Below are 16588 nucleotides of genomic sequence, written 5' to 3' on the forward strand. Positions count from 1 at the left end.
ATATTATATATAAATATATGTATTTATATAATATATAATATATATAATCGATATGTAAATATAGTGATTACAAATGTAATATATGTAAATATATTGAGTATATTTTATATATTATATATGTAAATATCTTGATTATGTATTCGTATATTATATATGTAAATATCTTGATTATGTATTCATATATTGAGTTATATATTCAGATATACATTTATATATTAAAGAAAATATCTAGAAAGATATGTACAAAGAAGGAAAGGCAAACTAGAAGGACATGGCAAGGAGGAGGAGGAGGCGATGGGTGAAGGGAAGGGAGGAGAGGAGAAAAAGGGAGAAAGAAAAAGCATTCAAGGACCTACACCATGGTTTTCTTCTGTGGCTTACAGAAATAATGAGTATTTTCCTTTTGCCTGTTTTTTTTTTCAGCAACAATACTCTTATGATATGAAAAAATAGTTTTTAAAATATAAAAAAGGAAAAAGATCACTTTTAAATGAAAAGGGGGTTGTAAGGGGACTTTCCAGGGTTCCCTGTCCCTACAGGGAAGAAATGCCCACTCACTTGGGACACAGGCCTTCAGGAGTCGCTTTCCAGTGAGCCTCTACAGCTTCAAGATTTTTGCTCCAGTCAAAGCACGGAGCCCCTGCCTTTGAGAAGCTGACTGTTTGGTAAAAGACATGTGTTGGCTGAAAGAATACAAGAAAGAAAATTGAGCCAAACTCTCCACTCAGTGACTCAAGAGTCTAAGAATTCCCCATCTTCACTCTTCCATAGCCCACCAAAGACTTCTAATGTCACCAATACAGAATTTGTTGCCTGTGAAAAGTCAGAGTATGTATTATGCACTTTGCCAAAGTGAAATAAGAGTACGGAACTAGCATCAAACACAGGATATTTCTGGAACAAAGTGGAAGAGGACATTTTTCTCCTTAGATCAAACTGACAAAAAGAAAACACCCAAACAAAAATCAAAGGATCAAATGAGCATCTACGCGTGTGGTGTAAATGATGCTATCAGTAATGACAATCTGATGAATAATGACCATGTGCACCCCGCTGCTGAGGGAGAGATGGTACCCCTCTCTCTTGCTGCCTGGTGGGTGGAATCACACTGAGACTTGTCCTAGATCAGTGGCTTTCAAAGCAATACAAACATTTTTCTCCAAAATACTGTTATAGCAAATCTTAATAAGGAAAAGATACAACAACCGAACCAACAAGAGTGCCCGAGGTTTAAACGGGGGCAGGTCACTGACATGTGGTCTCAATCTCTGCAAAGAGAGCCCCTGACTCAGGTCCTTGGAAACCCAGAGTTGCTCAGGATACAGTTGCAAGCAGTGTCCTGCCTCATCTGGACAGGCAGCAGGAGAAAGCAGAACCTTTTCCTCAGTCTCTTCTCATAATAATTAGATCAGACTTAACCCAGTTACCCTTTTATCTTTTTAAGTCTTTTTAAGCTTAGCACATGGAGTGTTTTCCTCAAAGCTCTTTTCAGCCCAAAATAGCCAGGACACTCAAACCAACACCCTGAGCCTCTGAAGCTTCCCTGCCCCTGAGCTCTCCTGTGGACTGCCTCCATCCTTGTTCTGGAAGTATCACTGTAGTCACCGTTTTTCTCAGTCTACCGTGGACACTGCCCAGCTGCACCTCTTGTCCGGGTATAACTATTAACAGGCCCCTCTCTGTGTCTCTGGATAGGCCACAAATTGTAGGGTCATGCAACATATCACTATTTCCTTATCCTGAATAGTCAGAACTTCCATTTTGTTCATTTGTTTGTTATAGTCTCAGTTGGGACCAACCACTGGAACCACGTCTTTGTCAGGGACCATCACTTTGGCCAGCGAGAGCTTCTCACCCCTTTCCTGTCCAGTCCATGCCACCCGTACTGCCTGACCCTGTTATGGGTTGGACTGTGCCTCCCAAAAAGGTATGCTGAGGCCGAGCTATCTGGAAAGCATGGCTTGGACAGAGCAGACAGTAGCCATCCAAGGGCTGCTGGAGGACAGGCCAGCCGGTGGGAGAGAAGGCCAGGAGAGCAGGACATGGACTTGCAAAGCTCATGATGGGGAGGGGGTGAGGAAAGACAGAAACACGGGCGAAGAGTCGAGCCTGCAAGGGTGGTGTCCTGCCCCAGTCCTATTTTGTCATGCTGACCTCTATGGTGGTAGGCTTAATGTCCTTTCTAATCAATAGTTTTTTTGGTCTGTTGTTGTTGTTTGAGATGGAGGCTTGCTCTTGTCACCCAGGATGCAGTGCATTGGCATGATCTCGGCTCACTGCAACCTCCACCTCCCGGGTTCAAGTGATTCTCCTTCCTCAGCCTCCTGAGTAGCTGGGATTACAGGCACCTGCCACCACGCTTGGCTACGGGGTTTCTCCATGTTGGTCAGGCTGGTCTCGATCTTCTGACCTTGTGATCCTCCTGCCTCGGACTCCGAAAGTGCTGGGATTACAGGCATGAGCCACCGTGCCTGGCCAATAGTTTTTTTTAAGAAAAGTTCATTGACTGCTGCTATTAGGATGGTGCAAATGTAATTGTGGTTTCTGCCATTGAAAGTAATTTACATTAACTTAAAATAATTTTTAAGTTGTGATATTTAGTGGTTAATGACCATTCGAAAACATGATGCAAAGTGTAAAGTCTGTGAGAACCCATTTGCCCCCCATTTTCAGCTTCACTCCAGGAAGGGTGGGGTGATGGCAGGTGGAGAAGAGGAGCAGGAGGTGACAGGGAATTCAGAGGACAGGAGTAGCCTCGAGAAACACGGAGAGGGACGGGGGGCAGCTTGGTGACAGCTTAGGAAGGCCAGAGAAATAACTGCAGGAAACAGGGCAGCGCTCAGACCTCACGCCTCACCCAGGGCCACTGACTTGTTCTGCATTGAGTCCTGGGTTTACTGAGGCTCCTTTCATTGCACTGAACATGGTCTTTATAAATTCTGGTTTGTGACTCCCTCTCAGAAGTCCTGTGGGTCACCTGGAACTGGTTTTATTCCTACTTATTTCCTCATTCTTCTTCTCCTTAAAACATCATTGCGGGGGGGGGGGGGGTGCGGAGCAAGATGGCCGAATAGGAACAGCTCCAGTCTCCAACTCCCAGCGCGAGCGACACAGAAGACAGGTGATTTCTGCATTTTCAACTGAGGTACTGGGTTTATCTCACTAGGGAGTGCCTGACAATCAGTGCTGGTCAGCTGCTGCAGCATGACCAGCAAGAGCTGAAGCAGGGCGAGGCATTGCCTCACCTGGGAAGTGCAAGGGGGAAGGGAATCCCTTTTCCTAGCCAGCGGAACTGAGACACACAACACCTGGAAAATCGGGTAACTCCCACCCCAGAACTGCGCTCTACCAAGGATCTTAGCAAACGGGCACACCAGGAGACTATATCCCACGCCTGGCCGGGAGGGTCCCACGCCCACGGAGCCTCCCTCATTGCTAGCACAGCAGTCTGCGATCTCCCGGCAAGGCAGCAGCGAGGCTGGGGGAGGGGCGCCCACCATTGCTGAGGCTTAAGTAGATAAACAAAGCAGCTGGGAAGCTCCAACTGGGTGGAGCCCACAGCAGCTCAAGGAGTCCTGCCTGTCTCTGTAGACTCCACCTCTGGGGACAGGGCACAGCTAAACAACAACAACAACAAAAAGCAGCTGAAACCTCTGCAGACGCAAACGACTCTGTCTGACAGCTTTGAAGTGAGCAGTGGATCTCCCAACACGGAGGTTGAGATCTGAGAACGGACAGACTACCTGCTCAAGTGGGTCCCTGACCCCTGAGTAGCCTAACTGGGAGACATCCCCCACTAGGGGCAGACCGACACCCCACACCTCACACGGTGGAGTACACCCCTGAGAGGAAGCTTCCATAGCAAGAATCAGACAGGTACACTCGCTATTCAGCAATATTCTATCTTCTGCAGCCTCTGCTGCTGATACCCAGGCAAACAGGGTCTGGAGTGGACCTCAAGCAATCTCCAACAGACCTACAGCTGAGGGTCCTGACTGTTAGAAGGAAAACTAACAAACAGGAAGGACACCCACACCAAAACCCCATCAGTACGTCACCATCATCAAAGACCAGAGGCAGATAAAACCACAAAGACGGGGAAAAAGCAGGGCAGAAAAGCTGGAACTTCAAAAAATAAGAGGGCATCGCCCGCTGCAAAGGAACACAGCTCATCGCCAGCAACGGATCAAAGCTGGACGGAAAATGACTTTGACAAGATGAGAGAAGAAGGCTCCAGTCCATCAAACTTCTCAGAGCTAAAGGAGGAATTACGTACCCAGCGCAAAGAAACTAAAAATCTTGAAAAAAAAGTGGAAGAATTGATAACCAGAATAATTAATGCAGAGAAGGCCATAAACGAATGGACAGAGATGAAAACCATGACACGAGAAATACGTGACAAATGCACAAGCTTCAGTAACTGACTCGATCAACTGGAAGAAAGAGTATCAGCGATTGAGGATCAAATGAATGAAATGAAGCGAGAAGAGAAACCTAAAGAAAAAAGAAGAAAAAGAAATGAACAAAGCCTGCAAGAAGTATGGGATTATGTAAAAAGACCAAATCTACGTCTGATTGGGGTGCCTGAAAGTGAGGGGGAAAATGGAACCAAGTTGGAAAACACTCTTCAGGATATCATCCAGGAGAACTTCCCCAACCTAGTAGGGCAGGCCAACATTCAAATTCAGGAAATACAGAGAACACCACAAAGATACTCCTCGAGAAGAGCAACTCCAAGACACATAACTGTCAGATTCACCAAAGTTGAAATGAAGGAAAAAATCTTAAGGGCAGCCAGAGAGAAAGGTCGGGTTACCCACAAAGGGAAGCCCATCAGACTAACAGCAGATCTCTCGGCAGAAACTCTACAAGCCAGAAGAGAGTGGGGGCCAATATTCAACATTCTTAAAGAAAAGAATTTTCAACCCAGAATTTCATATCCAGCCAAACTAAGTTTCGTAAGTGAAGGAGAAATAAAATCCTTTACAGATAAGCAAATGCTTAGAGATTTTGTCACCACCAGGCCTGCCTTACAAGAGACCCTGAAGGAAGCGCTAAACATGGAAAGGAACAACTGGTACCAGCCACTGCAAAAACATGCCAAAATGTAAAGACCATCGAGGCTAGGAAGAAACTGCATCAACTAACGAGCAAAATAACCAGTTAATATCATAATGGCAGGATCAAGTTCACACATAACAATATTAACCTTAAATGTAAATGGACTAAATGATCCAATTAAAAGACACAGACTGGCAAACTGGATAAAGAGTCAAGACCCATCAGTTTGCTGTATTCAGGAGACCCATCTCACATGCAGAGACATACATAGACTCAAAATAAAGGGATGGAGGAAGGTCTACCAAGCAAATGGAGAACAAAAAAAAGCAGGGGTTGGAATACTAGTCTCTGATAAAACAGACTTTAAACCATCAAGGATCAAAAGAGACAAAGAAGGCCATTACATAATGGTAAAGGGATCAGTTCAACAGGAAGGGCTAACTATCCTAAATATATATGCACCCAATACAGGAGCACCCAGATACATAAAGCAAGTCCTTAAAGACTTACAAAGAGACTTAGACTCCCATACAATAATAATGGGAGACTTCAACACCCCACTGTCAACATTAGACAGATCAACGAGACAGAAAGTTAACAAGGATATCCAGGAACTGAACTCATCTCTGCAGCAAGCAGACCTAATAGACATCTACAGAACTCTCCACCCCAAATCAACAGAATATACATTCTACTCAGCACCACATCACACTTATTCCAAAACTGACCACATAATTGGAAGTAAAGCACTCCTCAGCAAATGTACAAGAACAGAAATTATAACAAACTGTCTCTCAGACCACAGTGCAATCAAACTAGAACTCAGGACTAAGAAACTCAATCACAACCGCTCAACTACATGGAAACTGAATAACCTGCTCCTGAATGACTACTGGGTACATAACGAAATGAAGGCAGAAACAAAGATGTTCTTTGAAACCAATGAGAACAAAGATACAACATACCAGAATCTCTGGGACACATTTAAAGCAGTGTGTAGAGGGAAATTTATAGCACTAAATGCACACAAGAGAAAGCTGGAAAGATCTAAAATTGACACCCTAACATCACAATTAAAAGAACTAGAGAAGCAAGAGCAAACACATTCAAAAGCTAGCAGAAGGCAAGAAATAACTAAGATCAGAGCAGAACTGAAGGAGATAGAGACACAAAAAACCCTCCAAAAAATCAATGAATCCAGGAGTTGGTTTTTTGAAAAGATCAACAAAAATGATAGACCGCTAGCAAGAATAATAAAGAAGAAAAGAGAGAAGAATCAAATAGATGCAATAAAAAATGATAAAGGGGTTATCACCACCAACCCCACAGAAATACAAACTACCATCAGAGAATACTATAAACACCTCTACGCAAATAAACTAGGAAATCTAGAAGAAATGGATAATTTCCTGGACACTTACACTCTCCCAAGACTAAACCAGGAAGAAGCTGAATTCCTGAATAGACCAATAATAGGCTCTGAAATTTAGGCAATAATTAATAGCCTACCAACGAAAAAAAGTCCAGGACCAGATGGATTCACAGCTGAATTCTACCAGAGGTACAAGGAGGAGCTGGTACCATTCCTTCTGAAACTATTCCAATCAATAGAAAAACAGGGAATCCTCCCTAACTCATTTTATGAGGCCAACATCATCCTGGTACCAAAGCCTGGCAGAGATACAACAAAAAAAGAGAATTTTGGACCAATATCCCTGATGAACATCGATGCAAAAATACTCAATAAAATACTGGCAAACCGGATCCAGCAGCACATCAAAAAGCTTATCCACTATGATCAAGTGGGCTTCATCCCTGGGATGTAAGGCTGGTTCAACATACGCAAGTCAATAAACGTAATCCAGCATATAAACAGAACCAAAGTCAAAAACCACATGATTCTCTCAATAGATGCACAAAAGGCCTTTGACAAAATTCAACAGCCCTTCTTGCTAAAAACGCTCAATAAATTCGGTATTGATGGAACGTATCTCAAAATAATAAGAGCTATTTATGACAAACCCACAGCCAATATCATACTGAATGGGCAAAAACTGGAAAAATTCCCTTTGAAAACTGGCACAAGACAGGGATGCCCTCTCTCACCACTCCTATTCAACATAGTGTTGGAAGTTCTGGCTAGGGCAATCAGGCAAGAGAAAGAAATAAAGGGTATTCAGTTAGGAAAAGAAGAAGTCACATTGTCCCTGTTTGCAGATGACATGATTGTATATTTAGAAAACCCCATTGTCTCAGCCCAAAATCTCCTTAAGCTGATAAGCAACTTCAGCAAAGTCTCAGGATACAAAATTAATGTGCAAAAATCACAAGCATTCTTATACACCAGTAACAGACAAACAGAGAGCAAAATCATGAATGAACTTCCATTCACAATTGCTTCAAAGAGAATGAAATACCTAGGAATCCAACTTACTAGGGATGTAAAGGACCTCTTCAAGGAGAACTACAAGCCACTGCTCAGTGAAATAAAAGAGGACACAAACAAATGGAAGAACATACCATGATCATGGATAGGAAGAATCAATATCGTGAAAATGGCCATACTGCCCAAGGTAATTTATAGATTCAATGCCATCCCCATCAAGCTACCAATGACTTTCTTCACAGAATTGGAAAAAACTGCTTTAAAGTTCATATGGAACCAAAAAAGAGCTCGCATTGCCAAGACAATCCTAAGTCAAAAGAACAAAGCTGGAGGCATCATGCTACCTGACTTCAAACTATACTACAAGGCTACAGTAACCAAAACAGCGTGGTACTGGTACCAAAACAGAGATATAGACCAATGGAACAGAACAGAGTCCTCAGAAATACTACCACACATCTACAGCCATCTGATCTTTGACAAACCTCAGAAAAACAAGAAATGGGGAAAGGATTCCCTATTTAATAAATGGTGCTGGGAAAATTGGCTAGCCATAAGTAGAAAGCTGAAACTGGATCCTTTCCTTACTCCTTATACAAAAATTAATTCAAGATGGATTAGAGACTTAAATGTTAGACCTAATACCATAAAAACCCTAGAAGAAAACCTAGGTAATACCATTCAGGACATAGGCATGGGCAAGGAATTCGTGTCTAAAACACCAAAAGCAACGGCAACAAAAGCCAGAATTGACAAATGGGATCTAATTAAACTAAAGAGCTTCTGCACAGCAAAAGAAACTACCATCAGAGTGAACAGGCAACCTACACAATGGGAGAAAATTTTTGCAATATACTCATCAGACAAAGGGCTAATATCCAGAACCTACAAAGAACTCAAACAAATTCACAGGAAAAAAAAAAACAACCCCATCGAAAAGTGGGCAAAGGATATGAACAGACAGTTCTCAAAAGAAGACATTCATACAGCCAACAGACACATGAAAAAAATGCTCATCATCACTGGCCATCAGAGAAATGCAAATCAAAACCACAATGAGATACCATCTCACACCAGTTAGAATGGCAATCATTAAAAAGTCAGAAAACAACAGATGCTGGAGAGGATGTGGAGAAATAGGAACACTTTTACACTGTTGGTGGGATTGTAAACTAGTTCAACCATTATGGAAAACAGTATGGCGATTCCTCAAGGATCTAGAACTAGAAGTACCATATGACCCAGCCATCCCATTACTGGGTATATACCCAAAGGATTATAAATCATGCTGCTATAAAGACACATGTACATGTATGTTTATTGCGGCACTATTCACAATAGCAAAGACTTGGAATCAACCCAAATGTCCATCAGTGACAGACTGGGTTAAGAAAATGTGGCACATATACACCATGGAATACTATGCAGCCATAAAAAGGATGAGTTTGTGTCCTTTGTAGGGACATGGCTGCAGCTGGAAACCATCATTCTCAGCAAACTATCGCAAGAACAGAAAACCAAACACCGCATGTTCTCACTCATAGGTGGGAACTGAACAATGAGATCACTTGGACTCGGGAAGCGGAACATCACACACCGGGGCCTATCACGGGGAGGGGGGAAGGGGGAGGGATTGCATTGGGAGTTATACCTGATGTAAATGACGAGTTGATGGGTGCTGACAAGTTGATGGGTGCAGCACGCCAACATGGCACAAGTATACATATGTAACAAACCTGCACGTTATCCACATGTACCCTAGAACTTAAAGTATAAAAAAAAAAAAAAAAAATCATTGCTCTGCCTGATACGAAGCCACTTTCTTTCTCTCTCTCTCCTCCTTCCCATTCTTCTGCCCTCCCATCCTACCTCCCAAATCCCTCAGAACTTCTCTAAAACCCTCTGCCCCAGTTTAAACTCCTGTAAAAACCAAATTCCCTAGGGGGTTAGTACTGCCTCTGGTTCAAGCTGCCCTCCACAGAACTCCCCTGTTCCTGAAGGACCTTCCTGCATGCTTTCTTATTTAAAGCTCTCTTCTAAGGCGATACGGCATGTGCATTTCAGGGGTGAGGTTCCTTGACAAAGAATCTTTGGTTCTGAGAAATTCAGAACAAATCGTCATAGCAGCAGAAGAGCTCTGGCTCAAGTCTCACTGCTCTTAGCAAACATAAGCAAGTGGAAATTTTCAAAGTCCACACACCACAGAGACAGAGGTCTTTGCGGATAGTTGAGACAGGAGTGAATCAACAAGGGTGGCCCTCGGCTCAAAACAAACCTTATCTCCTGAGTTTACAAGCACAATGCAACACAGGAGCAAATACATATAACCTTCTGTTTAACTATGGGTTCTGTTACATGTCGATCTTCCTTATTGCACTCTGCTGATGTCAGGTTTAAATGATTTCAGTCCTTAAATAGCAACTGATAAGATGCTTCTTGGTTATCCATTTACCCAGCAGTTTTTGGAGAAGCCAAATTGAAAGGAGACTTTGCAGCTTGACAGCTCTGGAAGTAAATCATTATTTCCATATTCGCTGTGGGGCGTGGGACAGGGGACCAGAGCACCTCCACTGGGCACTCCTTGCCATGTACCATCTGACGGCCTTGTGGTCTTGGCTGCATGAGCTTCGCCTGCTGACCCAGCCTTGAAGGGGGATGAGAGATTGCCTCAGACACTGAAAGGACTTCTCCTCCAAGCAATGGGGCTTGGAAAATGTGTTTCTGGGCCACCAACCTGTGGCGTCCAGGCATTTTCCAAGAGGAACCAGCTCCTGGAGAAGCATTTGCTACAAGAAAAGCTGAGCACCACGCTGATCTTGATACGTGGAAAAAAAAAAAAAAGGCCTCAGTCGCCGTCTGGAGATAACCCATGTGTCTGAGAGGCACAGTTTATCATATGTCCTCTCAGAAACATGGGGTTATCTCCTACAGGCCACCTCAGGGTTCCACATGATATAGCAACCTGAAGGTGTCCAGTAAGTGGCTTCACTTCCGGGGTGAGAGCAAAATACCTTCAATGACTAGAAAAACTCATGAGCTTTAAAAATAGAGTAAAACAAACCCAAAACTTGAATCTTAAAGACTCTGAGAAACTGGATCCAGTAAGACTCTGATGGTGTTAATCCCCAATCTCCTGTCTCCACGATAATTCCTCATGGCGGGGTTCCTCCAGCATCCAGCCCCCTCCCCTATGGGCATACACAAACTTTATTTTATTTTAATAATTTTTTTGAAATAATATTGATGCAGGGTGCAGTGGCTCACGTCTGTAATCCCAACACTTTGAGAGGCTAAGGTGGGAGGATCGTTTGAGCCCAGAAGCTCAAGACCAGCCTGGGCAACATAGTGGGACCCTGTCTCTACAAAAATTTTAAAAAGTTAGCTGAGCATGGTGGCACAAGCCTGCAGTCCCAGCTGTTCGGGAGGCTGATGGGGGAGGATCACCTGCACTCAGGAAGCTGAGGCTACAGTGAGCTGTGATTGCGCCACTACACTCCAGCCTGGGCAATGCTGTCTCCAAATAAAAAAAGAAGAAGAAAGAAAAGAAAGAAAGAGAGAGAGAGAGGGAAGAAGGGAGCTCCTGATCTCTCTCACCCAGTTTTCCCCATGTTAATAGTTTACGTTACCACAGCGCATTTGTAGAAACTACAAACCATCGGTACGATACTATGAATCAAATTCCGGACTTTGTTTGCACTTTGCTGGGTTTTTGGTTTTTTTTTTCTTCATCCCTTGCAGGATGCCCAGATACCGTCTAGGGCACCACGCCACATTCAGTCTTGGTATCAACTTGGTCTCTTGTGGTCTATGAGAATGGTCTGGACTTCCTTCAGTTATCATGACCTGGACAGGTCTGAGGAGTGTTTTGTAGAGATGCGTCAGTTTGGAGTTGTCTGATGTTTTTCTCGTCATTAGGCTGAGATTTTGGGTTTGGGGGAGAGTACCCCTCTCATCACATCATACTGGGGGGCTCATGATGTCCAAATGGCATATCACTGGTGTTGTTAACTTGATCACTTGGATAAAGTAGTTTGCCAAGTTTGCAACTGTAAAGTTATCATTTTTCCCTTTCCATCCTCTATTCTTTGAAAGCAAGTCACTAAATCCAATCCATACTCAAAGAGGGAGGGAGTGTGGCGCGAGGGACAGGACTCTAACTCCTGAGCGGGGGAGTATCAATATCAACGTGCAGTATTTGGTGGCTTACAAGGAAGATCTGCCTCTCCCCTCCCCCCGGTTTATTAATACTTGTTTGTCCAATCATTTGTTTCCATCAGTGAGGACTCATGTGTTTACCGTATACTTTGGGTAGTAATCCAGTGCTCTGTGATTTTGATGCTCGTGTTGTTCCAGCCACAAACTTGTTCTTGCCTCCCCTTTCTGCTGATTCCTCCTCTAACCCCAGGCGATCTGAAGGAGCCACCTCTCTGCTTCAGTGCTCCTCTCTGCCCTCTCAGCAGGACTCCCCTCAACTTGTCCAACCCTGCCCCACCTTCCAGCTGAGCTCAGCCTTAACCACAGAGCAATCAGTCCCCTCGAAGATGATGGCACTTCCTTCCCACCCAGCATCAGCCCCAGCCAACAGGCAACACCAGCAATGAACCCCGAGTCTGAGCTGAGCCAACCAACAGGGCAACATCTGTGCCCCACTGTGCATCTCCACCAACACGTGTGAGACAAGGCGACACATGTGCTCCTGGATGCTGTGACTGTCTCCACTGCAGTGAGCTGTGTGAACCATTTCCAATGTGCTCCTATGAAAGCCATGAACGACAGCCTGCCATTTCCCCCCTCACTTTGATAAAATCTCCAAAACTTAAACCACGTCCAGATTTCCTTTCCATGTGTGCCACTAGTCCTTACCTTTCATGTTTCTTCCTGTTTTGAGTACTAGAGGAAGTCCAAGGTTTAAAAACAGAAAGAGAACTTGGCTTCTTTACATCCATCTACTTTTAGCATCAAACCATGGCAACGTCATACACACAATTCATCATAAATTTTCATGGTGGATTCACACTGCCAGACACTGCTTTCGGCCTGCTTATTTATAACCAAGGAGAATTTGTTTCTGTCCAACGTGATTTTATATTATTTTTAACAGGACAATGAAATCACAAGTTGTGTTGAACACTGTAGAGGGCAGTGGCTGTTTGACACTCCTGCTACTCCAGCTTCTGTGTCCTTCCCAAGCAGTTAAAATCTAAACATCATCCAATCCTAAAAGTAAGTGAAGAGGAAGGGACATGCTGTGTCAGAAGCCATATGAGAGGCCAGGAAACAACATGTGCTTGCACACCCCTGCAGGTGGATGTGCGCAGGGGACACTGCTGACCTGCGTCCTCCAGCCCCTGCAGGTGGATGTGCGCAGGGGACACTGCGCTGACCTGCGTCCTCCGGCCCCTGCAGGTGGATGTGCGCGGGGCACACTGCGCTGACCTGCGTCCTCCGAGATGCTCAAGTCCCTTTCTCCCTTCCCCCCACCACAAAAGTGGAGCTGACCTCATGTGAGGAGACAGACAGGGAGGCCCTACCAACAATGGGGAACAACTGTTCCTAGGTTCCTCACAGTGAACAGAGTTACACACCCCAAAGGCACAAGCAAGGCTGCTCTTGAGCAAGTCAGCTGGGAAACAGGCTGAATCGGATGAAACGGTATCTTTCTCCGCCCTGCCTGGAAGTCCTGGGCCCACATCTACAGGACCCCAGGCAAACATAGCGGCAATTTAAGCAAAACTGGGGGATCAAGTTAAGCAAAACTGGGGGATAGAGACTCAGCAGACACTGGGTTCCTAGGTGTATTAGTCAGGGTTCTCTGGGAAAAGAGAATAAATAGGCTGTGTATGTGTATATATATATATACACATAGAGAGAGAGAGAGAGAAAGATTTATTTTAAGGAAATGGCTCACATGACTGAGAGCCTGAAATCTACAGGGTAGGCCAACGAGCTGAAAATTCATCTTGTGGATGTAAAGAAGCAGAAGTTGCCATCTTGAGTCTGAGGGCAGTCTGCGAACAGAATTCCTTCCTTTTCAAGGGACCTGGGTCTTTGCTTTTAAGGCCTTCAATTAATTGGATGAGGTTCATTCACACTGCAGAAGGTAATCTGCCCTACTCAAACTGCTCTAATTTAACCACATTGATCACATCTAAAAAATACCTTTGCATCTACACTGGTGTGTGACCAAATAACAAGGCACCAGAGCCTGGGCAAGTTGACATGAATTTAACCATCATGCTAGGGAGATATCCCAATGACCATGGAGGGTCACTACTGTGAGTATCAAATTGCTCAGGGAGATTCTGTAGAGAAATATTTTGTTTCCAAGAAAAATCAATCAGTCTTGATCCACAGGCATGCCACTGAGCAGATAAGAAAATCTCCAGTCTCCTTTGTTCATTCATCACATGCTTACTGGGGGCATACTCTGTGCAATCACATGTGGCTAACACGTCACAGGACCAGTGTCAACTGCCCTAGTTACAAGGCAGGGCTAAAGCAGGAAAGAGGCTTTGAGACCCCATTCCCAGAGGCTCCCCCCATGCATTACGTGGGAGAATGTGGACTCCAAAAGAGATGCTCCAGGAATAACTATAAAGACCCTTAGTCAGGAGTGAAACTGGCATATTCCAGAACTAGGGTCTGGAACTTAATAAGGTAGTAGCATAATTAAAAAGACAGTGACAGGAGGAGATGAGTAAGGCCCAAGGTTTTAATTTTGTTTAACAAATACATGTCAGTTACTGTGAGTCCGACACTGTTCTAACACTTCTACATACCTTAATCGATGATAATCATCCATATCAGAATATTAGAAATATTCAATATTTCTAATTCTATTTCTAATTGAATATTCAAATATTCAATATCAGAATATTAGAAAGAGACCGTTACCACCCCCGTGGTGGGTTCTGTGATGCACACCACCAGGTCCCCCTTAGGGAATGAAGGGCTTACTCCTCCAGCTGCAGGAGTGCTGCAGAGGATGCCACACAGCTGTTAGTCCTTTTGGGGTACCGTCTTTGCTGCAGACAACTAACACTCCCAATGTCTCACTTCCTCCTAGCATGAGCCAATGACTGATCAGCACGGGGGTGCAAGAGACTGGCCTCCTCGTGGCAATTCGGGACAACTCTGCAAGGTGTGGGCTGAGGCCTTCGTTGGGCCTGCATCACAGCTCAGCTCCTCCCGCGTCCGGTGCTGCTTCCTTTACCTTCCCTCCCCAGTGGTGATTCCAAGAGCATCCCCTGTTAAATTCGGCGACCTCCAACTCAGAATTTGCTTCCTGGAAAAACCTTAGAGATGAGGTCAAAGCACCTAAGTCACTTAGCCAAAATCACAAAGCTGGTAAGTTGGGGACCAGGATTTGAACCTAGGCCATCTGGCTCCAGGGTGGAGCTCTAAACCACCAAGTCAGCCTGCTCCTCCAGACCGACTGGGCCACACTGGGCAGGGCTTTACAGGGCTGTGTGCGATTCAAATTTCACCTTATATATCTGAACACAAGGCAAAGTTTTCCTTCACTTTACCTAAAATTATCTCTCAAAAACAGGATGTAGCCATGTGTTTGTGATCTTACAAAATACCAGAGCTAAACATTCTATCTATTTTGAATTTAGAGGTTCTGGGGAAGGAAGAATGGCAGAAATGGCATCAATGCTAGTTTGGAGTCTTTTAGATGTCACAGAAGTTGCCTGATAGAGTTGATAAAAATCATAATAATAACAATAATAATCCAAAAAGAAGAAAGTTTATTACAGATCTCATAATTCTTTCTGGGGGTGTGACCTCACAATTGAAAAGGCTAAGTGTCATTGTAAATAGCCTTGCAAAAGTTTCTTCTAAAAGTTTTAACAATATAGTAAGTGGTTGTGTGATGAAGACTGATCAAAATAGCTGTCCATAACTTAGTACAATTTCTAGGGACTCTAATTTTTAAACATGCGCTATTACAGCTTAGTAGTGAAGACAACTTGTTCTGGAAAATGTGTTAGATTCAAAAAGTGGCCTTAGTGTCAATAAACCTGGCATAAAGAGAAAGCAGGAAAAGCAGAATTTCAAAATTAACATATTATGTAAATAAGATGTGATTTTTACATATATTAACATAACTAAATCAACAGTGATTTTACAGAGAGTACAATTCAAATGAGTAAAAAATATGACTCTTTAAATTTATATTCCTGGAAGCCTATAACTGACCAGCTTTACCTGGACCTTGGCAATGAAAAGGGGACAGTCATCCCAGGTTCAAGGTCGCCTTGTGATGGGTATATATTCCACCTGCCTGGGACAGGAGTCAGTTCTGGATGGCATGGGGGCCAGCCTCTTCAGGGGCAAAAGAAATATTAGGGGGCCAGGGAGGAGTGAGATCTGGCCCAGGTCCCAGGTGAGAGTAGGGGGGTCTGGGACACCTCTGGAGACAGAGCCAAGAGGGTTTCCCAGCAGACGGGATGTGTGCAAGAAGGGACAAGGTAAAGTCAAATGTAACTTTGATCCACTCACGTGAACACTATGCCATCCTTCAAAGCACATGTCTGAAGACGATCTGATGGCATGGACTGCTTGACATATTAAAACGGGGATAGAGAAACTTTTCTGTAAAGGGCTAGACGGGAACTATGTTCAGCTTTGCGGGCCATACAGTGCCTGTCACAAATACTCAATCCTACGACTGTGGCATCAAAGCAGCCATAGGCAGTAAGCAGACAGATGAGTGTGGGCCATAATTTGCCAACTGCTGTATTTTACACACCCTCACCCACACATACACACATACCATACAAGTTACAAAAGAATATGTTACATATTTTGAAACTGAGTAAAACAAACAAACAAAATCTGGAAGGAACTACATACCCCAAGAATAACAATGATTATCTCTATGATTCTTACTTCAAGTATTTTCAAAAATTCTCCCACCTATGTATTCCCTTTTATAATCCAATAAAACCTACAGATAAAAAAGTATGGGATTCTATCTTCCAAAATCTACAAATGCAAATAAAGCCTGGGATTCTGTGTTTTTGTGCCTATCATAGATCACACATTTTTACTTGAGACTATTTAATTTAAAAATACTTATTACAAAAGGTCATCAGTAAATCATTTCTAAATCAGTAGTTGACCAAAAAATAAGCT

At 43.8% G+C, this 16588-nt stretch overlaps 1 protein-coding gene and 1 long non-coding RNA gene across 4 annotated transcripts in view; one reads left to right on the plus strand and one right to left on the minus strand.

Moving 5' to 3' along the window:
• Window positions 1–16588, plus strand: part of LOC116274873 — a 70822-nt gene that overhangs the window by 53569 nt on the left and 665 nt on the right. For both annotated transcript variants that reach the window (XR_004183652.1, XR_004183651.1), the window contains one exon: window positions 14514–14794. This is a non-coding gene — a long non-coding RNA (uncharacterized LOC116274873). The remainder of the gene's footprint in view (window positions 1–14513; window positions 14795–16588) is intronic.
• RETREG1 (reticulophagy regulator 1) overlaps window positions 1–16588 on the minus strand; it is a 149600-nt gene that overhangs the window by 46862 nt on the left and 86150 nt on the right. The window lies entirely within an intron of this gene.

This window comes from Papio anubis, chromosome 5, assembly GCF_008728515.1.
Source record: "Papio anubis isolate 15944 chromosome 5, Panubis1.0, whole genome shotgun sequence".
Classification (NCBI taxonomy): Eukaryota; Metazoa; Chordata; class Mammalia; order Primates; family Cercopithecidae; genus Papio; species Papio anubis.